This window comes from Myripristis murdjan, chromosome 20 (assembly GCF_902150065.1).
Source record: "Myripristis murdjan chromosome 20, fMyrMur1.1, whole genome shotgun sequence".
In the NCBI taxonomy this organism is placed as follows: domain Eukaryota; kingdom Metazoa; phylum Chordata; class Actinopteri; order Holocentriformes; family Holocentridae; genus Myripristis; species Myripristis murdjan.
Genome location: NC_043999.1, coordinates 7,626,748 through 7,652,303, shown reverse-complemented (window position 1 = coordinate 7,652,303; position 25,556 = coordinate 7,626,748).

The window sequence follows — 25,556 nt, the reverse complement described above, 5'->3', positions numbered from 1 at the left end:
TGTTTATTTGAAAGGGAAGACAAACTTACACTTTTGTGCCGTGGTGTTTGTAAAGAACACAGAGTGTGAGTGCATGGATTAAGCTATTAATGGAAAACGAGAGAGCGATTACAATGTCAGCTATGATGCGTAATTGTTTTCAGCATTGCGTTGGATTAGACATGGAGGAATCCACACACATTCATTCGTGTGCGTTAATATGGGCAATCAGTCAATACTGTAATTTATTTGGCTGTCCAACTATTTGTGTCCAACACAAATAATTGTTAGCCTGAGATTAGTGGGGCAATGGGATTGGACAAAGCAAATAGGATACAAGGGCATGATGCCTTTTCTTTTCTTTTTTTTTTTATTGCTGAATCAAACCAATACAACGTCATGCATTCTTCATATTGTTTTATCTAATGCTAATTTTAGTCGGCGCTCATACACCGTGCTCGCCACACACAGGTAGGTGCGACTGTGTGTGCCTTTGCTGTAGGCGTGGGGGAGTTGACTTTTCCGAGTGATGTGGGTACAGAGGAGTAAATGAGCTTCCCTACATGTTGCACAGTAATAGATGCACTGAATGTTACTCTTTTCACCTCCAGCGATCTCTGAGATTTGTTTTATTCGCTGCAGAAAACCTTGAGAGTCATGTTAATCACAGCACAGGCGAGCAGATTGGTAAACTGGTAGAATTTACTTTGCAGACTTTCTTTTTTTTTTTTTCTTTTCTTGAGGTGCTCACTTTACTTGGAGCAGAGATACCTTGCTTTACTCTTGACTACGAGAATAAAGTTTCCATTAACTTTTATGAAACCCAGATATTCAACCGCGTATGACTTTTAATTAATTTTATTCTCAGGTTATAAAGTAATTTGATTATATGGGCATGAGGGAGAGCAGGGATCCATATCTGTTCTCCATCTTAGGTTAAGCACTTTGGTTCCACTGAATTCATTCATTATAGCAAAAGCATGGGTACATTTAAGATAATTCTGTTAATAATTGTGCAATTAAATCATCTCATGTGACCAGGATCTAATTGAAAAAATCGCAGCGAGATCAAAGTCGAACCCCTGTCAGGCTGAGTCGGCTTTAGGCTAAACTGTAAATAGGAAAATCTCCTCTACAGTTCAGTCCCGCAAGCAGATTCACACACCCGGATGCCTGCACATTTTGCACAGGAGAGATTCTTTAATGTAATCAGAAAGTGTATTATGACTGGCAAATGCCAGTGCTGTGTTAAAATCCCCATCAAAAACAGCACAGAGATGGAGGTGGCAGTGCTGGAAAGGAATGGGGGCAGGCTTGTTAAGCATGAGAGAGGAGGAGACAAATAGGGCACTTCAGAAAGTGACGTCAAGCTAATGTATATTTTCTGAGCTTAGTGCAATCATGGCTTGTGTGGAAATAGCTTGCCATCTGTAAGAAATAATATTTGCTGTTGGGCATTTCAATAAGTCTCTGTGGGGAGACTCTGGGTGTACGGTATGGTAGGCAGTATGGTGCTTTGGATAGCAAGAAGCACAGTGAAAAATTGCTTCTGTTCCCTTCATCTTTATTATGGTTATTGAATTTGGTTCAAAAGGAGCTGACATCAAAGGGTTGCTCAGAGATTCATAATTCGAGAGGTTCAGTGTATTTCATTGTGCAGCCGGAGAAGGTATGTCAGAAACAACATTAAAAAAGAAAAGAATTTTCACATGTGAAAAGCAGGTGTCTTCTGCTGTTGATCCGTGTCACTCTGTGGGTTGAAGGCATCTATTTTTCAGAGCTTAGCTCCAAAGAAAATAGAATGACTGCAGGGCGCGAGTGTATACTCTCAGTCTTCCAATCTGCAACACCAAAAAAAACAACATTTTACATATTAATAATATCATTAAAGCACACCAGTCTCAAAAATTACAGGTTATAGAGAGAACGACAGGGAGAAACTTTGGAGCTAACGTGTAATTCGACCTTTAGCAACACTTAGTCTTATCCTCATCCGGTTAACCTATGGAGCACAGCACAAAATGGATACTTCAAGGTGAAATAAAGCAGGTAATTAGATCCTTAAATCCCTCTGAAATGCTGCTAGGTCTATACTGTACCTCTGTAGATCTGCTGTATGGTCTAACCGGGTGCTTGACTTTGATCTTCAAAGCTGACCTCCCCTCTCTCCTGATTGATGGATAGACCCACCACTGATGCCTGCATATCCATCAAGTAAAGCCACCCGTGATGAATGAATATGTCCTTTATCAACCGTGCATCACCTCATGAGGTATTGTCCTTTTTCACCCAACGTATTTATCCTTCAGCCAAAGATTGATTAACTATGGACATGATTCAGTCAGCAATTATGACCTCACCGCTAATCAATCTACCTCTCGCCGAGGGAGACCCTGCACTTACGGTTTTGGCCCACGCACATGCATGCATGCACACACGCACGTGCACCACATCCACACACACACATGCCCTGACGGAGAGTGTGTCCATTATCGGCAGGAGTTTTTTTTTTTTTTTTTTTCCCCTCAATCTCTGGGATCATGGGAAAGATCAAAAGTACATATTTCTCTGAGCTGGGTGTGACTGGCTTAAGCTGCAATAGGCAAGATGTGAATGGAAAAATCCACCTGTCTTATCAGTGTAATTCACAAAGTGGAGCGCTGCAGTCGAGGAGAACGTCCCATCCCCCTTAATTGAGACACTGAAGATTCACTCTGCTTGCCTGAATGAAAAAAGCCGCTGGAGGATAGGGTTATTTCTGTGCTCAAAGGAAGTAAGAGATCAAAAATTAAGAGCGAAATACAAACAGGCTCATAAAGGGCAGCGCCCAGAGAAATGTGGATTCGACAGCATTAGATCCTCCGCCTCTCTGGTTCCTCTGGTCGTCTTTGGTGTAAGGTCAGCGCGGCGTCACCACCCGCGATGGAAGACAAGACGTTTGATGCGGCTGAGCAGCGCGTCACGGGATTTTCTGGGTATTGAAGTTCAAATGTTTCACGTGGGTTACCTGTCGCTGCCATTTGCCACTCCAGTGAAGTCAGGGAGTATTCATCTTATCAGCTCTGTTTTAAAGGTATTACTGCAGGTATAATTATGACAACACCTCAAATCAATAATAATGCTGGAAGTTAGTGGGGTAGTCCATGTCTACCTTTGGTCGTCAACAAATGTCCCTTTGATAAAACAAATCAAAGGGACGTAATATAAGCGCAGCTCTTACCTCGCGCTTTCTTTGTCCTCTTTCATATACAAGATGATGTTTCATCTCTCACAATCAGGCCAACGTACAAATCAGCATGTAAATTAAAGCTGCATCAGGCAACCTCAGACCGTAAATGCTCTATAAATGCTTGTGAAAGAGTAAAGTTTTGAAAACCTCAACATCTGGAAATTGTGTGATGCGATGTCATCGAGTTCAGCCCATTGGTGACTGTGTTATTCCATTATTATTTTTTAAAACAAATATTATAAATTAGTAATATAAATTTCAAGTCGTTTTCTCTCAGAATTTCATATGTATTTTATTTTATTATTATTATTATTATTTTAATTCAGTTATTTATTTATGTATTTATTTATTTATTTATTTGTGTCTGTATTTTTTATTTTCTTTTATGGAGGCTTGGAATATGTTTCTGTCATATGTAAAAAAAAAAAATGTTGCCTTGTGCAGAGCATATTGACAGTGTAATACTACCAATGGTATCTGCATTGTGTTAACTTCCCTATGACATGTACAGCACCTGTCATCACTGAAAGAAATATCCATCTAGGCCATCTTATTAAGCTTTTTTTCCATCTTGTATAAAGTGTTCAAATCTGATTTTTCTTAGAACAAGTGGTGAGAAAAAAAAAATCTACCACTTGACAGAATGCAGCTCAATTTGTTTTCCGCATTTTATTAGTTTATTTATGCATTTATTAAATCAGGTTAAGTGATCTCACACTTTTCATTCTTTTCACAGGAGAGAAATAATATTGAGAGGCTGCATAGGAGATTAAATGACCTGTAAAGATGGGCATTTTTTTTTTACAGTGTAGCCTTGATAATGTCTTAGCTCTTTGACTACACCCTGCGCCCCTCTGCCTGAACTGTGGCCGACATATTCATCTGGAGATTGATTGCCCCCTGTAAATGACCCATTGGGGTCATACTGTAATGGACCTGCTTCCTACTCAGTGACCAGGGGCAATCTCAGCCCACAACAGACAACGCCCCCATGGACGCCAGAGAGCATTCCCAAGAGCATCGTGAGGGGAAGGACGCAACATTACAACCTGGAAATCAGATTCGAGGAAGTCACATGTGGAAATTGGATGGCTGATGCAGCATCGAGGTGTAAATCTGCTGCGAAAGTGCAGAAAGTGCAGCGCAGGAGGACGAAGGTGAATGCAAATCACAAAACGGATAGAAACAATTCTCCGTGTCTCTTTAGTTGAATTAGTTGTATCCCAAAATGTAGTGGTCACAAATCTCCGGCACATCTTGTGAGGATTTGGCTGAGCACGCATTTTGTGTACGTGCACGGTGAATGTCCAGACATTAAGGACATTTTCCTGATATTGAGCTGCAGCACTTTTTGCAAAATCCACACCTTAATTATGCCAAAGCTTAAAATCCTCCTCAAGCTCGTCTGCTTCGCCCACACCTCTGCTGTGATTGGTAAAGGTTTAATATGAGAAATCAAGGGAATAGGGATAATGATTTTACCTGGACTCACCTCATCAGGGCGTTTTATCAAAAGAGTCAGGACTGCGAATATTTTGGACATCCAGTGTATAAAACCGGGCTAGAAAAAAGATTGATAACTGCGGAGAAAAAAAGTGTGATGGTGCGGTTCAAGGTAAATTCAGTTAAAAGTAAAAGTGAACTACTGAAAAGGCAGATTTTTAAGGTTACTGGGAGACAGTAAATTGTCTTTTGCCCTTATCTCAACTCCAAAACTCTGCAAGTTGTAGCCTCGACTGTCAGCGTCTGCTAGCCGGTGCTAGGACTAAATTCTACTAGTTTTGGTATCTAATAATATGCAAATCAGATGTGTTTACATTGTGGGCTCAAGGCACAGATGCAGGCTGTGCAAGTACAGTAAAGTACAATAAAAGTTTTTATCTCTATTATTTTTGTTGGATGCCTGCAGTTTGTTTTGTGAAAAATATGAGAAACATTTGATGAAATCATTCAGTTGGCTAAAGTTATATGTGCACTGTATAGTAGTAATGCAACTGTTAATTCTGTGAGAACGAGTTTGTTTTTTGTTTTTTTTTTAAAGTTAGTTCTTTTACATCTGTCCATTTTGTAGATTGTGGAACCTTTCACAATAAAAGCTCAGTCAGCACAGATGAGAAGACGAACCTGCTTCTACTTTGTTGGTTCTACTTTTTGTCTTTTCCAAATTTCACAATAAAAGCTGCACCATGAAAAATCTGCAGATGGTCAATGGACCATGTAGACTCAACTGGCAAAAAATGAAACAAATGAGGAAAAAAGGAGAAAAATATGAGTGACGATGAGAGCCATGTAGATGTAACCAGGACATTTGAAATGAGACACTTTACTTTTACTGCAGGATTTTTTTACTGCACTACTTCTACTCCTACTGCAGTCAAATATCAGCAGAGGAACAGTACTTCTACTTCTACTGCAGTTAAACATCATTAGGGGAACAGAACTTCTTCTGCAGTACTTCTACTTGAGTGGCAATTTGTAGTACTCTCTCCACCACTGTATATTCTTGTATCCATACTTTGTTCAGTTTTTCACAGGAAATTGGTAAAATTAGATTTTTTTTTTTTCTTACAAAGTAGTTTCCTCTGCCACTAGAATCAAATTTCACGGAATAATTTTTTTGGAGACGTGTGGGAAAGGAAGGATAGATAGATAGATAGATAGATAGATAGATAGATAGATAAAACTTTATTCATCCCAAAGGGAATGAATAAAGACTCATTTTAAGACAAGAGATATTGAGATAGACACAGGATAAAATAAGTTAAAAATAATTGCAAAATAGCAAAATAAAGGAGCTCATGATTGCATTTTTGATTCAAATTTATTGTCACTGCACAAAGTACAAGTACTAAGACAACGAAATGCAGTGTCATTTGTGTCATCATGGCAACCCGGCACTTACTGATGAGGACTGGTGATGACCTGCACTGTAAACTACTGACTGATAAACATCCACTTTGACATCCACACACTCTACCCAACACAATGTACTGCTGGAGGAGCCTCACGCTGGCTGTGCAGTCCACACATCTGATAGGGTTTGGGTAATTGCAAGGCACTTTAAAAATGCGCATCACATCCCTCAAATTAGAGACTGCAGATGGAAGGACATACTGGTCCCGCCGCCTTCACATGGCAACAGGCAGTTAATCAACCAGAAGAGAGGACTGTCATATACCCTGCAAACAGCAGTGCATAACAGATATTGATGAGGATCAGCCTTTAATCTGTCCCAGTGCAGAGTCGGTCTTGCATCATTGTCTTAAGCGCATTAAATTTTTTATTTTTGATGAGTAAGTAAACATATCACCTGGTTGAAGAGCTTAAAACAAAGTGAAACAGGCAGACATGATATCAAGAAGAGGATTTGTGTGATCTGGGGAAATCTGCGTAAGTGCAGCTCCACCAACTTAAACCACGAGAAGAGCAGTTCTCAGAAAACACACCGTGCATTTTTGGAGATTACACTGTGCCACCTGATTTTTATTTATTTATTTTTATCAACACTCCCAACCGTCTCCGTTTTAGTGCAAAGGAGCATACAAAACTACCAAACCTGCACAGGTGGGAAAATAATCGACTTGTATCCAACAAAATTTCTACGTCAGCAGGGCAAAGCCAATGTCTTCGATTTCTACTAGCTAGAAAACAGATTATCAAGATCAGGGCTGGATCCATGCTGAAATGTTAGCAAAGTTTTACAGCCACTTTTTTGTACAAGATGTGGAGCTCCAAGCGTTGCATCTCCTGAAAGCTCTCGACAAAGACGGCCTGTTGGAAACATATAACTGATATTTTACCTGTTTTATTCCTTATTCCACATTTTTGCCAGCTGAGTCTAAATGGTCCATCGACCATCTGCAGTTTTTCATGGTGCAGCTTTTATTGTGAAGTTTGGAAATGACAAAAAGTACAACCAACAAAGAAGAAGCAGGTTCCTCTTCTCATCATTGCTGACTGAGCTTTTATTGTGAAAGGTTCCACAAGCTGTCGTTGATCATTTGTTCTCTGAAATTTGCCAGTTGAGTCAAAATGGTCCTCACGTCCATCAACCATCTGCAATTTTTCATCGTGCAGCTTTTATTGAGAAATTTGGAAATTATGAAAAGTAGAACCAACAAGGCAGAAGCTGACTGGGTGTTTTATTGTGAAAGGTTCAACAGTCTGCCATTAATCATTTGTTCTGTGTGATGAATCTGATTTAAAATTTAGTGAAGGGCAAAAATCAAGCATAAATGGACTAAAATAAAAGTAAAACTTTAAAAAATACTGAAAAAGTACACGTACACCAACACCTACTCAGTTACAGTAACATGAGTGAATGTAAACAGTTCCTTCCATCTCTGAGAATAAGTGTCACTTTTTATACATGAACATAGTTTTCCAGGATTTCCAAGGCTCCATGTTTGGATCCAGCGCTTGTTGTCAGGTGCCATCACCACCATTACCACCGCTCACACATTTCATGACTCAGCTAAAACCGTAAGGTAATACAGAGAGAGCTGGATAGTAATAGAGCTGCTTTTGGGAATACATTGGAGCGGCAATTCTCGAGGGGGTTCGTCCTTTTTCACAGTGGGCTTTGCCGTTTCACTGGAATGAACGCTGGAAATAAGATGCACGGCTCCTGCAGTCAAACTGTATTGAGACCTGCTACGTCCTCCAACTTGATGCGACAGATCATTTAGTAAATTGGTAACAATTTCACAGGAGTTTTTTTTGCTGCAGAGAACGTTGTTGGAAAAAAAAAAAAAAAAAAAAAAACACCACCACATTGTTTTGCCATGGGAATTGAAAGATAATTGTATGAGCCTGTGGCACTGCAGTTTCATAAGCTTCACGCTCCATTTCTGATTCCCACCACAAAAGTGTCTCTTTTTCCCTCCCCTGTACGTATTTATTTTTGGCATGTTATTCATTTAAGTCTGTATTTATGTGTATCTTCAATCACGCGTTCTCCTCTGTCCTTGCAAAATGGAAATAGATAGTGCTCTTATCTCCAGAAAAAGAAAAGAAAAGAAAAAAACAACAATGTGTATATTAGCCATTAAGTGCATAACATCATCTTCAAAAGGGCAGTTTGAAAAGAGAGGGCACACTAAAGCTTGAACATGCTGTTGAATAAATACATTAATTAACGGGGAATTACGTGCTTGAGGCTCGACTTGGCTTGCTTTCAAGTGCCAGGGGTCCTCATAAATATACATTTAAAAGACGTGTAGCCGAGATCAAGAAGTAACCTCTTAACAATGAACTTTTGTATCATCATCTCTGTGATAACAAACACCTAGCACACTCTGGTAGCCTTGTTAAGAAACCACCAGTTTCACTTAATATTAATAAATGCAAATGAATGCTTTGTTTATTTGAGTTGAGAACTGGTCCGAGTCGTGAGGCGCAGTCTGTTCAGTCTCAACTCTCAAGTCTCTGACGGAAATATAAAATGAAATCCCTTGACGGCGTTGGCCCACCCCACTTTTATCAAAAGAGTCTCATGGGACGCCTGCTGCCAATGATTTCCACTCTTATTATAAAAATGCTGCTGGTGTAAAAATAATAATAATAATAATAATAAAAGCTTGTGTAAGTAACTGCAATTGCTGAGAAAGCTGAGTTTAAATAGTTTTCAAGTAGACCAGCGGCGATGTTTTCTGAGTTGACCGGGTCTCGTCTGTGAATGCCGAATTAATGGCCGCACTGCCGCAAAGTATACAGACAGATTGACCGGAAAAATAATAATAAAAAAAAAACTCTGTACAGTAACTCATCTCTCAGCTCGTACTATGTGTGTACAGCATTTATGATGTATCACTGTGCTCAATGAAACTGACGTTCTTTATCTTGGTTTGCACAGCATTCTGGATTCAGATCTTTTTAATGAATTGGTCCAGTAACGCTTGACACCATTGATGGATGGCAGCGAGGTGAAAGTAATGGCGCGGAACTGCCACATCAGAATTTACGCATAATTTTATAAATTCATCGGCTTGGGATTTTTTTTTTTTTAATATATAAAACAGTGGCAACCGCAGCAATCAGTCAGAATTTTGCCATTCCGTTGTCGTAATGCATTTTCAATTTTTACCGTTTGCTCGACGTGTTACAAATTTAATCAGTGCCCGCGCTGGCTATGAAGACAGTAAAAGGAAAGATGAATGAATCTCACATGAATAGTTGTCATAAATCTCACTCAAAACTCAGTGTGAAAAATCTATTTCCTCCATGGGGTTGAGGACGAAATTTCCAATCCCATTACTTTGTCCCCTTGGGTTGCCGTCATCTGGCCTGTTACCTTAACGCGATCGCCGATAATTTATGTCTTTTTACAGTACATAAATATCTCAAAGGTTGTGGAGCAAATATCAGGAATTTTAATTTTAACACCAGATGTGGCTTTGTACATGACCCGGCGCTCCGTCACAAAAGCACAGTGCCCCTGAGAAGACTGGATGCTTCACCAACTTCAGAAAATTAGGGGGTTTCTCCGCGCCAAATCGCAGCGCTTAAAATGTGAAGTTATGTTTAAATTCACGGCAAACACCAGCACCGACGCAGTTCAAGGTCTCATTCAGTTTACCTGTTTACCTGGACCTTTGATACCCTGAGACTGAGTTTCTCTGTCGTCATAAATAAACCAGCAAACAGAATATTCCCATCCAGAGACAGAGCGGCCCGCCGCAAGAAAAAAAAAGTATGAAAAGATGTGGCTGCCAGCTAACCTGCAAAACCAAACACGAAAGGGTGTTTCCGCGTTTAATATAGCAGCAAGCCAGGCATCTTAACTGGGTTTCTCCCAGTCGCGGTGTGAACTCACCTGGGTTATTTTTATTATGTTTACGACCTCAAACCTCTTTATTTGAGAAGGGAGGCTTACGGACAGACTTTGCGGCGCATGTAAACACAGCCGCTGAGCCGTGCCAGGTGACGCCTCCCTTTTATAGCACCTCTTATAGTCTGGCTTTTTTTCCTGTGTGACAGCATGGCTTTGCACATGGAGGCTTTACAGTATGTAACCCCACCCCCAGGTGTTTCCTCAACCCCCATCTGTTCCCCCGTGCACCTGGGAGCCTCATCATGATGGAGGAGCCGCTCACTGCTACTTTTTACTCGCGGCTCTGTGAACTCTGTTGTGCGAGACCACTGACTGCGAAACGACCTGAGATGATCTGATTCTGAAATGACACATGCAACGTTTGGGAGAAAAAGAAAGTTGCAAAAAGACAGAAAATGACTGATCAAACCATGAATCATGGATATTTTTGTGAGTGTAAAACCTAAAAACAGACTACCTCTCTGTCTGTCTACCTGTCTGTGTTTCTAGTCCTTCGTTTAACAAGAAAAAAAGGTTATTCTAACCCTTCGTGTTTGGTTCAGTCTGATGTCATTGGACGTAATTGGGGAAATTATTTTCTAACTAACTGGACAGAATGACTACGACAAACTGGGAATGACCTGCAAATTGAACTGCTGGTTCCAATCTCACTGGAATGACTTCAGTGCTTGTTTGCGAGTGCTCTGCTCCATTGCATTGCATTAAAATCCAGCATTGTGCGTGATTAAAGCCCTTGCTGTTGTGATTTACACAATGAGGGAATTGGGGTACACAATGCAGCAAGAAAACACATGCCTTGAAAGGTTATTTCGGTAATAATCTGGCTTTATGACAACGTAATTTGTGCCCTCGTGCGATGATCCATCAAACTGTCAAGGTCAAAACTGAGCAGTAGTGACATTACTAATTGAGAAGAGAAAAGGCAATTCAGTTTGCACTAATTTACCGACTGATCTGCCAATATTGGCCGTGGCACACGCGGGGTGGCTCATCTCAGCGGCTCCTCTGCTGCATGTTATTTTTGTCTTCTCCCTTCACAGATCAAGGCTACAGATGACTTTTGTCAGCCATCAGATGCTGTGTGGCAGATGTCACAGCATTTATTGTCACAATGATTTATTGGTTTAGAATGACCACAGCCACGGGGAAGATCACATCAAAAAAGGCCAGGCGCTGGTGGAGGGGAGCCCCTGTATGCCAACTCCTAAACAAGTTCCATCCCCGTCCTCTCTCAGGACTGCGCATTTTGCTTCTGGTTATTGTTTGGCCATCTGCTTCGTTTCTCCCCTCTTCGACTGCACCGCTAAGCAAACATGCAGCGTCTGCCAAATATTGTCACCTTGCTCGCGCCCCTCTAATTCAACCCCACTGTGTCCCATCATAACTTGCACCGCGCGTTGATTTATTTGCGAAACTCCTGTGGCAGAGGTTCATATCTGGAGGGTTACATCTGTTTTATTCGGTGTGCGTGTCAACTCGCCTTCCTCGATACCTCACAATAGCCGCGTTTACATGCATCAGGCAACCTGGCTATTGGCCATACGCTGCAGTAAAGGTCTTATTCGGGTTAAGCTGTTTACATGAACCTTTGATGCCCTGCAATTGAGTATTCATGCTGCCAAGAATAAACGAGTTAACAGAATATTCCTGTCCATTTGTGGTGTCCCGCCCACAGATTGAACAGCCTGGCAGCATATAAGAATAAAAAGCTTTGGCTGCCAGCTACTCTATTGAGCAGCAGGTTTCTTCTAATACAGGGGGAAAAAAATTATGATCCCAACAGTAATAAGTACAGCTCACCGCCATAATTTTAATGGACATCGAAATGTGCCCATTATGCCGTAGAGTCTGAGTTCGCGCAGATTGAGGAACAAAAGAAAAAAAAAAACTCAAAGTGAGAGCAGTTTCCATGCCACAGTGCCCCGTTTAATATGGACGTAAGTCAGGCTTCTTGACAGCGTTTGTCAGAATCAGGCGTCTGAGGTTATGGTAATCCATCTGTTGTCTTACATGCAAACAGCAAACAAACAGAGTGATGTGAGAAAGAACTGAATTCTCCAAAAGCACAGCGGCAATGGTTTAAGTCACAGTGACATGGCATTTTGAGGAGTGCTGTTATGAATCCCATAATCCCATAGTTCTGGGCAGGCGACGCCCACAAGGTAAGGGGTGTGGCCACTATGGAAAAATATACAAATCACCATAAAATCTCACTGACTGACCTAAAATTGTAAAGAAATATACATTTTTGGTGTTTTAATGGCTTTATATTATTTATAAGTGCAGATTTGTGTTATTTATAACCAATGCGTTACAAAGTGTGTGCAGGACATTGAAAACATATCATCATGTGAATTTCATGTTTACCCGGTAGTACCCATTAAATTAGGAAAACTCATTAAATATGAAGCAAAAAAAAAAGAAAAAAATGATGTTAATCATTTATTTAGAGACGTTAAACACAGAATGGGGTCAAATTGACCCCAAACATAATAGGAGAGTTAAAAAAAAAACCTTAATTCCTGTTGAAAGAGGCCATTGGGGCGGGACATTACACATCATTCAAAAGTATAAACCAATGGGAAATCATTTTGGGAGTTTTATTTGGAGGGAGGGCCATTTTTGGTTGAAATTTGCATCCAAATGTACTTGCTCAACACAATGGCACGAATGGGAATAGGACTTTGAGATAAATAAAAAAAAAATCCATTTATCAAACTGTATTAACTTCTTTGGCATTTATTGTGAAATGAGTAAATATTCTGGCATGGAAAAAATTAGCTAACAAATTGAAAAAGTCTTTTTTTTCACTTTTTTTTTTTTTTTTTTTTTTTTCAAATTTCACTCTACCTTTAAGGTGCAGCTGACAAATGAATTTGAACAGAATCTGTCCACATGAGTATCCTCTTGCTCTATTACCTTCGGTTCCCTCCAGCCATCACCGCCAACTCCGCCGGTTTGCAGCATCACTCAGGAGTCTTGAGCAAAGCCTCAAAATATTTCACACATACTGCATTAACAGTAAAAAAAAAAAAAAAAAAAAAAAAAAAAAAATTCAGTTTAACGAATTGTACAAATGCCTCTCGGCCAGTTACAGCGCGTCCGCTAAATGAATTATGATAGCAAAGCATTCCACTGATGTTTCACCTTCAAGGCTGACCTTGTGACGGCTATTCTCTGCTGATGCTTGCCAGAGATAAAAGCTATGAGCCCATCTCACCCCCACACACCCCCCCCACCCCATGCCAAGGACACACGCATCATCGCTTTACTGGCCTATCTGCCCTGGTGATGCATGGCTCCTACAGCCAGTCAGTCAGAGGCAGTATTTATAACAAAGTGTGTGAGGCAGCAACCAACTCATCACCGTCGACACCACGGATCCTTGGTCTCCCGGTGCACCCTCGCCGTTTTTGTCATCCGCTGTGGGCATTTTGCACACTTTGTCCTCCTTTTTTGGGAATTTTGACATTTCAAATCACGTGTCAAGGCGGAGAGAAGGCGCCTCTAGTTTGTACTTTATTTTGAAATGCTGGTGCAAAAAGTCAGCTCAGCCAATCGGTGGCTGGATCACGGGGCCCCAGTGGGCTCCGGGGCGCAAACTGGATGTGGCCCCGTCCCGCCTAACCGTCATCACACCGAATAAAGAGATGAATGCATGCACAAATGCAGCTAGACAGGCTTTATGCAATTGTCAATAACTAAAAGAACATCTCCTGAAAGAAATAAATATGAGACTGTTTCTCTCTGTCCCTGCTCCTGGCAATAAAAAAAAGAGAAACTAAAGGTAAAAGAGCAACTAAACAGTATATTTATAGTATACTACATATTTATGCAAATATTTCCACTCTGTTGTAAAGTAAATAATATTTGCTGGCTGATGCTTAAAGTACCAATCAAATGATCTCACATGACTTCTGCCTCCTGTGAAACAGAATATCTCTAATGGGTGTCAGTGAAAATTTCGATCAATAAAAACTTCACTAATCTTCTTGCATCCCTTCAAATAAAACTGTGTTTCTCTCCCAAACTGAGATCCTGTTGGTTTGCACTTGTGAATGATCCTTTGTCCCACCCAAATTTCCCGTTTCAACAGGAAATACATCAGATCAAGAAAGTAAGAGTCCATTTCACGGGGTCAAAGAGTTTAAAGCGATTGTAGAGCAAACGTCATACAATCAGTTTAGACATCCACATAAGAGATGAGACAGTTCATCAATACTTCTTTTCTTTTTTCCCATTCTTTAGTGAGAGCATGTGTAGGTGTGCCCTAAATTTTAAAGAGGTGGAAGAGATGAAACAAACCATGTCTGAACTCCGTCTGACTCCAATCAGTGTTTAACGTCTCTGCATATATGATTAACGTTTTTTTTTTCCTCATATTTAATGACTCTCCCTAATTGAATGGGAACAAGTGGGTTAAACAGACCAGAACCGGAGCTTTCTGGCACTTGATGTTGTTGTTCTCTCCTGAATTGATCGTTGCTTGTTGGTGTGTAAAAATCTCATATGCACATCGCCTGGGATAAAAGTGTCGGCCAAATGTCGATTGTAATTGCAAATCTGAAATTAACAAGATGATATGTTTACAACGTCCTTTACACATTTGGTACTCATCAGTGTTTCCTTGGTTTGAGTTTGACCCCCAGGCTTTTTTAGCCACGTAAAACATATTGGCTAAGAAATCTCGACATTTTGCACTTGCTTTAGTCGATCCCGATAACACTGAGGAACTACAACATGCCATTTATAATTGTCAAAAAACATATAAACATATATTGATGTATAAGGGGGTTGAGTGGAGGGGTTATATAATATTTAAAGGGATATTTAGGTCGTCAACAAGACACATAAAGTACCTGACACATTAACGTGGGTGACAATTTTTATCCTAATCATTTTCTGGAGGTTTAAATTACTGGGATGTAAGGGGGAAAATGTGATTGTTACAGGAGGGTTAAGGACTCTGCATTCAAAATGTAGACATTACCACAAAATAATCACATACTCAATGATCTTGGTTTTTGGTAACTGGGGGCCCCTGTTGGTTTGGGGCCCCGGGGCCTGCGCCTTGCATGTGCCCGATCTGTGAATTTGCCCAGAAGCTGATATACTGAAAAATAAACCATCTGCTGCTTGTACCTCCGCTGGCAGATGAGGAATCTTTTTTTTTCTTCCCCCCTTTAAAGGTTTGTTTAAAGTTCAAATTGGGACAAAAAGAGCTACATCAATTGATCCCTTTGATAAATCCTCCGCGCTGTAACCGGTAACAGAGATTAGTCGAAGAATGAAAAGATTGGATCGAAGGATGAGTGCACGCTTTCACGGCGGCTGCAGAGAATTTTAAGAAGCAACGAAGACGGGAAAAAATCGGCACACCAGTGTCAGGGAAGGACATCTTGTGACTGCTGGGGAAGTGAACAGCGAGGAACAGTCAATGCTTGAAATTCATTAGGTATCAGTGGGGGACAAAGCACTGACAGGTGTTTATGCAAATCAACAGCGAATGGATTCATCTCCCTAATGGGGAAAACAGCAGTCTCGGAATAATGTGAGGCATGTGGAAGTAAATGATAGTCCACTTGTGAAGTCGTGAGCATAATGTAAGCCTCACAATGTGGCGTGGCTGAGGCATGCAGTGGGAATTCATCTCCCTCCATTGTGCTGTATGCGGAAATAGGATATACGGCTTAGAATTAGTCACTCCAATTCGCCAGTGTGATTTTGCAAATGTAACACTTTTTCCTGCAAAATGCATATTTCCCCATAAACCCGTCGGTGTATTTCTGTTGCATCATCCTGCAGAGATGCCAGTCCATAATGCTCACGTAGCACCACTTTTTTTTTTTTTTTTTTTTTTTTTTAACACAACCACGTTTTTCCGGAGCGTGTGTCAACCAGCAGACAGTCACAGCTTCGTACTTTGATTGATTTTTTTTTTTTTTTTTTTTTGCCCCCTGGTTGTTTCACTTTTTCATGTGCACACATGTCAAAATCAAACAATTTAAGCTGCAAAACTAAGCATTGTTTTTTTTTTTTAACTTCTAAAACATTAACTTCCAAAAAAAACAACAAGAAAGAAGAAAAGAAAGAAGCAAAGAATAACAACATCCTGTGTAATTATTGGTGACACTGAATTTTAACATATTGTGGGCCTCTTAAGCACACGTCAGCACATGAGGGGCTTTTAGAAGGACTTGATTTTCCTGTATTGATTAATTACAATGAAAAATCAATAAAAACTTCTTGACTGACGTCGCCACAATGCTTGACATTAACACAAAGCGGCGAGGTATCATTAAAAAAAGAAGTGTTGGTTTGTGTTGATGCGTAGCTTGAAAAGTTTCTCACTTTCAACTTCGCATTATCCCGCTTGTTTCTCATAGTGACATCAATTAACACGTAGTCTGATAAATATTCAAACTTCTTTTCATACGCTGTCACGGGAGAACAAAATGGAGACAGTACACAAGGCTTACATCTTATTAATGACTCATTTACTTTGATCACAAGCTGTCATTACAGTGTTTGTTTCTTTCTCTCTGTCTTTTTTCTTTTCTTTTCTTTTTTTTTTTATTTATGCTGCTCGCCGTCTGCCAAGACTTTGTGAAAATCCTGAAAATGGTTGGTGGGGAAAATATCCATCCATGCCATTGAGCTTCTATTCATTCAGGTTAAATCTACGTTTCTGCAGATGCTAATCCTTTTTTAAATGCTTTCTATATCTTGATTTATGAAAATCATCGTTAAATTGATGTATTGGCCTTTTGATTCCTGCCCAGTTTCTCAGCCTCGCTCTCCCACGGTCTTCAAATCACAAAAGTGGAAACTTGCATTTTGAAAGCCAGTTTTGATTTAGTGTTAGTCATACTCTTTTCACAAAACTGCACTTTAGTTTTAGTCCCACAAACTGAGGCCAGAGTTTGTGTTTTCATTCGCCTATTTCTGTCATTTTCAACTTGTTTTTATTTGTTGATGAAAATAAATTTTGCCATGATTTTTGTCAATTGGAAGTCTCATTTTAGTTTTGGTGTGCGCCTCGTTTTCATCCTGGGAAAAAAATGTTGTTGAGAAATACTTTTCGTCGATGAGTAGTTTTGGTTAACAAGGACAACAGTGACGCAGCGTTCGTGAAAATATGTTCTCTTCGGAAACAAAAAAAAAAATGGGGCAGGAGATTGCAGCACATTATCTGATATGAAGCTATTGTCTCGTCACACTGCGTTTCCGTCTTCAGTCTGAAGTTATCTGGGGAAATTTGATTTTCCCTAAGCCCCACAACCATGCCACAAACAGAGCGACATAAAAACTACAAATCCGGGCGACATTGAGGAGACATACTGTCCTGAATTCCCCAATAGGACCGCCTACTTTCTTCCAAATAACATTTCTTGAAGCAGATTTACACCAACAAACTGTGTTCACGCGTGTCCAATATTAATTATTTCAGATACTGTACGTACAGACACACTCCTATATAATTAGGATCTTTACAGGTATTCCTTCCACTGTGCCTGAGACCGAGTAAAGTTCGAGTAGAATCAATAGTCCTGCTTCGGTTCTTTAAGCAGAGACCCACTGTAGTTGAGGAGCTGGCATACATATATTCATGAATAATCATCATTTCGGTCTCTCTAATTGTAACACCTGCCGTTTATGTAATATAAAATTGTTAAAATTGTTAACCCTATAAAGCCTGAACTATGAAAGAATTGGCAGAAAATTCAAATTTTTTGAAATTGAACCCTTTATTTAGTCCTATAACAAAATGTAAAAAAAAAAAAAAAAAAAAAAAAGTCTAATTGTTATTAGATACAATTTTTCTGTTGTATCATATATGACAGTACTTGAAGTGCCAATGGTATGGTCCAGGGTGAACAGGGGAAGTGTTCAAAGGTATGTAGTATTTTGGTCAAGTTTTGATTAAACTGAAAACGGACTGTGTTATTTGATAACGTGTATCATATATGATACAAATGGCTTTATAGGTTAATCAAGATGATATTTTACCCATTCAGTACCCAATTTCCTGTTGTAAATCAATAAAGTATGTCTGATTCTGATGTTTGTGTCCATTTTCTAATATTAGTTAATACGCTATCTGGCTCTCAGTCTGTGGCTCGGCTTGATTACATCATCGTTTGTCCCGCCCTGTGATGCACATTGGCTCAGTTGATTTTTCAAGAAATTACGGCTGAATTGAGCAACACCAGATCTACAGAATCACATTTTTTAAAAGTGAACGTGTATGAAACCACACTATGCAACACTAGCTGTGCTGACTAAATCATTAGGCATGACTAAAATTGCAACGGGATGGACATAACGCCAACAACACCGGTCAGACGAGACATTGTTACACATCAACAATGTATTTGCGGCAAACCACGGCCAACACCGGCTGTGCTCCAGGAGGTTATTTCCAGTAGGACTCATTTATGTGACTTCACATTAAATACAGATGTGGGGAAATGAGCAGATATCCGCCTTCGCTTCCTCCATCAGCGTCAGACATGCAAATACAAGAAGACGAGTAGGCAGAGGAATTTGGAAACCGGGGCAGCTCTGGATCTGAATTAAGAGCGTACTTCCTGCCTGAGCACAGCAATTCATTTGCTGATTTTATTGTCTGTACATGACTTGTGCATGAGTTTCTCCTGCTGCTGAATCTATGCGGTGTGCCACTCAAGCCCTGGCAAAAAAAAAAAAAAAAAAAAAAATCTCATTAGTCTGGGTTTCAATGAAGTTTTAGTGTCCCGTGACGGTTTTGACTGCTGTTCAGGGGGCCGCCGAGAATAAAATCAGTGAACGCTGGGAAAAGTGTGAATTTTAAATACCAGCTATCGGAAGATTCAATACAGAAATTGAAGCACTGACCTTCAGAAACCTCTGGCTTGAACCTTAATGAGGACACATCATATTGAAAAGGGGATTCCTTTGATGGGCTCATCCAGGCAAGTCAGTCATGAGAGAAAATTTGTTTTTGGCAGCGAGTCATTTCACTAATCAAATCAGAATCATTGACTCCAGAGGAGGAGGAGGAGAGTCTGTGCTTACCAAATCATTACAGTCAATACACTGAGAATATTTAGCCTGCATCTATGATCCAACCAACATCATCTCTCTCTCTCTCTCTCTCTCTCTCTCTCTCTCTCTCTCTCTCTTACTGCCAGTGTTTTCCTCTTCGTGCTGTGCTTTGTTTTGCACTTTTATGCAACTTTCACTCTTTTGCATAATTTGCGCTCCAAGGCTGCAGTTGCGATGCAGCAGCGGTCCAAAATATGTGCATAGTCGACGCTCCGCAGTCATGCAGTGTAAAGAGAGTGTCCGCTGATTGCAGGGTCATTCAAATGTAATGAACTCTCTCATCAGATTAGTGCACATCATCAGCGGTTAGTGAGGGTTGGATGTGGATGTGGAAAAGTTGGCTTCAGATAAGTTGCTTTTGATAAAGGCTACGGATTTTGCAGCACCATTTATTGTTTATCATCGGGCCAGAATGAAAAGGGCCAAGTCAACATATTGACTGAACAGCACACTGAGCTCTGGATGGATTTTTAGAACAGCACAGAGTACAATGGAACTGGTAAAAGTGTTTGAGTCAAAAGGTTAAAGCAGAAATCAGTAAGTTAAGGAGGAGCACATAGCTGTCAGGTGAACTCTATACCCGCTGGCTCCTTTTGCTTTGACCCAGGATCGATCCGGCGTTGGCCAGTTAACTCTTGGTCTCTCAGACTCACACCACCCGGCTGCTCCTGGAGAAGTGAGGCGATGTGGATGTGGACGACACCTGACTTTACTCAGTCTTTGGAAAGCTTTTCAGCAGTCCATTCAGCGAAACGTCTGTATTTTCCACAGTGTCAAAATGTGCTCACTTCCCTTTTATTATCCTTCAGTTACTGTCAGAGCGGGCACTAACAGGCGCCGATATATAGGTTTTACAAAACAAGCACTGTACATGGCTGCTGAGAAATTCCCCAGTGTGGATCTAATTCTCACAGGGATATTTAAAGGACCAATAAAATACTTCAGACACACAAAAAAAAGCCAATATATAATTCCTTCAGCGCACACATGTGAGACGAAGATTCAAAATGTTTTGTGGGTTTTGAATGAGCTTTTTTTAATCTACAAGGCGCTGGTCTCTTGCCACGGACGCCACCGTGTTCGCTGCCATGTTGGCGTGAATGGCTCATTGAGCAAGACGAGGCTCACGCTGGGAGCGACGACGTGCCGCAAAAGCTAACACGGCCGCGCTCCTGTTTGTCCTTTGTAGTCACAAATCGTCTGTGAATGCCATTGGACTCCGACAAAAACAGTCGTCCCCCTCTGTGGAAACGGCGGCGTGCCAAAAACTCGCATGTAAATGCGGTGAAAAGTGCATCGCCATGTCGTTTAATGATCATGATGCACAGACAGTGTCTCGGCCTCTCGAGTGCCTGTTTGCTGAGCAGCACGGCGATTTTCACGGGAGCGGTGCGTGGCGGAGGAAGGTTTTTGCTGAGTAATTTGAAATTAATCGTAGAACAAAATATGCAAATCAGACGCTGTCAGTCATTCTATTCATGAACTCAAAATCCCACAGCTAAAGTGCTTACCTTCACATTCCCTTCCCTCCATGAATGGGCTCGGAGGAAAATTATTCGCGAGCGTGCATGACGAAACAAACAGCACTGCTGGTACAGAGCACTTAAGCATAAAGATCTCTATTTGTTAAGAGTAACTAACCTCTGATTCTAATATAGGTCCCCAAGAATTTTTTGCAAGTGCATTTCCTACAATTCAATGATATTTATTCATCAAAATACAGACATTTGGATTCCGTTTTGAGGACTGTGCTGAACATCTGAATTCATGGTTATTCATGTAAAAGAATAGTCTGCGATGTCTCCAAGATTGGGGCTGCCTCTCTGCTTTGTCCTGTTTTCGTCAGCTGCTTGTTGTTTACTGACTTGAAACACACCTACCAATTAGAATCATGCTTTTTCCAGTAATAGCAAACACCCAAAGCGTGTGTATGTTAAAGTTTGCGTGACTGGAATGGCAACTAATGCCGTACTTGAACAAATGACAGATTTTCCCTGTAACGAAAAGAGGTCTTATGGACTTTTAACCATGTCCAAGTTCATTTGGGTTTTGTCAATTTGCCTAAAAATATATAAAGTCTGTGCTTTTACACTGAAGAGTCTAACGTGAATGAAATCAGACTTGAACAAATAGTTACCAGTTGACTCAGAATGGCCCGAAATGTGCTCCTTAATATATTCCTATTGACCAAAAATTTTGCTTTACACTTTGGAAAATTTCACTTATCTTATATGTAATGCAAAGTCCAATGGGCGGATATTTCTGAAACCAAACTTTCTAGTGACTGGGATCCAACATGAGTCAGCATGAGGACATTTTTCCTTTCAGGGACACCGAACACGTCAGTCTTCACCCTGTGTCTCTAGGACTTTCAATTCCAGGGATAGAAACACATTTCCCACTTTATTTTGGAGGGGAGGGGGTGACGCTCCCATTTTAACCAACAAGATCGTCTAGACAGGTTGCGAGTGGGCGGGCAATGTGCGTTCCTTCCCCAAAGCGTCTTTATTTTTGACGCACTGCATCAGCTGTTGTGCTACCCGTGAGCCATTTTGCCATTGCAAGACAAAAGTTATATAAGTTACGTCTGCGGTTTATTTTCGTTTTAATTTGACGGACTTGACACTTGCAGTGTAGGCGGCATTAACTGTTGGGACGCGCCGCTCGGACGCACATTTGGACAGTGTACCAAGATTTTAATGTTGGTCTAGAAGGTGTTTAACAACTGACAAAAAAAAAAAAAAAAAATCCGAGAGAAACACTAAATTCCTTTTCTATCATGGAAATGGTCATATTTCAAGATACTGTATATTGTATTGGTGTTAGCCAAACTCTAATATTCACATCAACAGAGATATTTACATAAACTATGTGTGCATAACATATAGCCGAGTTTGAGCAAAGACCACACATCAAGGAGCGACAATCTGTGTGCAAACAGCAAACAGTGCATTATTAAGATGACAGTGAGCATTGCATAATTCCATCATGTTAATTCAATCACTCAATTTGTCTTCTTACAGAATGTCAAAAGCATTTCAGAGCCCTGCTGAAATCACACAATCATTACTTAACGGAAGATAAAAAAGATCACAGTAATCTCTAACAAATGCAAATGGTAGTTGTGGCACCAAAGATTTATTTATGTCCAACAACAAGCTGTGAACTAAAATGAGACGCACCATCTGCATCGCGCTGACAAAAAAAGTTGTCACTTGGTAAGTGATAAAAGAAAGAACTCGATACTATACTGACAGGAGAGACAGCGCGGAAGTAGCCCCGCTGCATTTCTAAAAGGCGAGAAATAAATAAATGAATGAATAAATATAGATAAATTTTTCAAACATGGAGTCAGAGGGGCCACGGTGTAAGGCAGGCTAGGAAATATTGTTCCGGGACGATGCTGAAAGACAATAAACCAACCCATCAATCATTTATTCCTCATTGCCACCTTTGGACAAGGGGGGCACAAACAACATCCCAAATCTAATACTGTAGCTTCTCCGCTCATTTCATGTCATGTGTCTTCCATGTAGGTGATTCAGAAAGGCATTCACAACGTGCGGCGCACCGGGGGAATCTTCAAAGGCATCCCCCCTGTTGGTTTATGTGTTATATTACATTAATAACACCTTTGTCCCGTGGGTGGTGGAAGCTCGACAGCGCTCCGGTCCCGGGTTGGCCACCCCAAGCTGCTCCTGTTTTGGGCTGAAAGGCTCAGCAGGAGGCAGTCAGACAGCAGGAGTCATGCCTATCATAATGAACCACACACAGTCTGGTTTGCTTTAGCTGATGCTTAACTAATTTCTTCAAATGCAAAGAGAATATTGTAGCCTCAGCCATCCTCCTTTTCATGCCTTAACCAGCTCTGAAATGCTGAATGCACATATAGAAAAACCTGCCGGGCATTTTAATTTACTTAACACTGGCAAAAAAAAAAAAGAAAAAAAAAAAAAAATCACTTACTCGTTCAATACATTTTCGTCTCCATGAATCATTAGGATATTATACATTACAAAAGCAATCAGTTATAGATTCTTAAATGAGATGAGCTTTTGGTGACCAGTAGCAATTGCAACATCAATGGTACATATCTTTTCAAACACATGTTTCTGGTGTTGCCTCTCGCTCCCCTAAACCCCAGCACACACACTCTTGACTCCTCCCATTCCCTTTAAGGATAGTAGCCTGTAATTGACTTAATTAAGACCGCGCTCACTCATGCTGTTTTTTCATCCGCTGTGGAAAATTATGGGATGTGGCTGTTAAGAGCTTAGGAGAAAAAAAAAAAGAGTTCCTGAAATTGCCACTGATGCCCAATTGAAGCAAATGGCATGTGACGTCAACTGCTGTTGTGTTCAATTTTAGTTACTATAAGAAAACCGGGTACAGGATTCCATTAAGGTTCCAGCTGCGAGGTGTCCGCAATGCCAGTGGCCAAGAAAAAAAAAAAAGCGCTTTTACCTACACCTTTTCCATTCAAAAAAATACAGCCAATGCGAACACCACCTAAGATTTTTTCCTCAATGGACGAGTGAGCTAGCTATGAAGATCCAGCGGCATTTTTTTCTCTCCTCACTTGCATGAACGGGTCGGTGAACGTTAACAAGCTGGCCGACTTGCTCAGGAATCGCTCCTCAGGGTCGTGTCGGAGACATTCCCGTGGGTCTAATTTAGAAAAAGCTCTGGTTGGTCGTATTAGAGGGTTGGGACAAATGACCTAGGTGGTTGTATTATTCCTAGTAACAGTGCTGTGATTGGACCAGATGGTTAGTTTTTGGTATCAATTGAAGAAATTGCTGAAATTACGCAGAGTTTAGTATCGTTAAAGTTAACTTAAGGCTCTGGGATCGACCTCTGGATCTTGCCAGGAATACGCAGAATCCCAACAGAAATTCCCTGTGAGGCGGTAATTTATCATCATGCATGGGGTTTGGATGAAACTTCATGGAGGGACTGGTAAGAGGTAAAGGTTGCTCAGAGGTCAACATTCACCTTTCGGACAAAACCTCCAAAACGCAGCCTCGCAGAAAGCTGCAGCGAGGCGTGTTGTGTTCATGTAGGGCGTCTCTGACTGCTCTTGTTGAAGTTTTGTCGTTCACTCTTGAGGCTTAATCACGAGCCCTGTTTTTCTGAAATATCCTGTGAAACTGCAAGCATTTGGGAAGGGATTTATAATGTCTTGAAATCTGAATGGAGAGGGGAGTTTCTGTTCCAGGAAGCAAAGTGAATTCTGAAAGCCAGAAATCTCAGCACCTGGCCGAGTAAACACAGAGTTATTGGTATTGATCAACAATACTGTCAACGCCCTGTAGACGTGTTCAGTTTGTGCTCTAGGGCAGCAAATTGTGTATTTATGGCCTTTTAACTAGTAAGCTAATATGTACTTTCTTTACCAGGGAGTCTGGCAAGTGAATGTTTTTTTATGTTGTCAAACACATTATCACCTCAATACTCCACCAGAGCAGTTGAGTACACTGAAGCTAAACATACATGACAAGGCTGTCTCTCTGCTTTCACATTGTGATAACTATTGAGCGGTAATGGGGAATTCAACACGGGTTTGTGCTGAACTGAACGGATGGGTGTTTTTCATCAGTACAAGTTCAACATTTGGGCAGATGGCTAGGGACAGACAAAGCTCTACTGGCATAAACATGTTATTTGGTTTCAAAGGATATCACACCATCAAGCCTGAGATATTGACACAGCTCACCTCTGCTGGGAATTGCAGGAAACTGGAGAACAGGTAGGATATTTTCCTGAAAAAGCACACACACACACTAAGTGTGTCACGAGGAGGAAAACCGAGCTTATTTTTATAGCACAACAGCAGAATAATCAGGTAAAACAAGTTGCATGATTTGTGAGACTGAAACAAGTGTCTTAAATGCATAGCGTTTGTTAATATTAATATTTAATCTAATGTCTTTGTAAAGCTTTATGTGCTTTGGCTGAAGCTTGAAGCACCTTTTCTTATAGAGACTAAGATTATGTGGTAATTTTAGACATTAGACATTAGAGATGTGCACAGTTCTTCGCCTAGATGATTCAACAGATCTACTCTCGGTAGTTGGCACAGAAATACTAGTCAGTTAAATTATTGTTGATTTTTTTTTTGTTTTTGTTTTTTTTTTGTCGTTTTTACTGTGGTTGCAACGGATGGTCAGTTAGCATTAGGAAAGCCGTTGGAGTTCGGGACAAGATGCGCCCACCTGGTTGAATCTAGCATTATGCTGGTGCAAGGGCTTTTTTTCTGGGATTCATAATAATACACCACTCAGGCAAGCACAGAAAAAAAATGGCATCTGCAGCATTTAAAGTCAGATTTGATTATTGGAATATTAGATAAAGCATTTCAAACTTTTATATCAACGCAATCTTTCTGACCAGATCGAAATATGCTCACTTTTGACTGTTTTGTGAGCG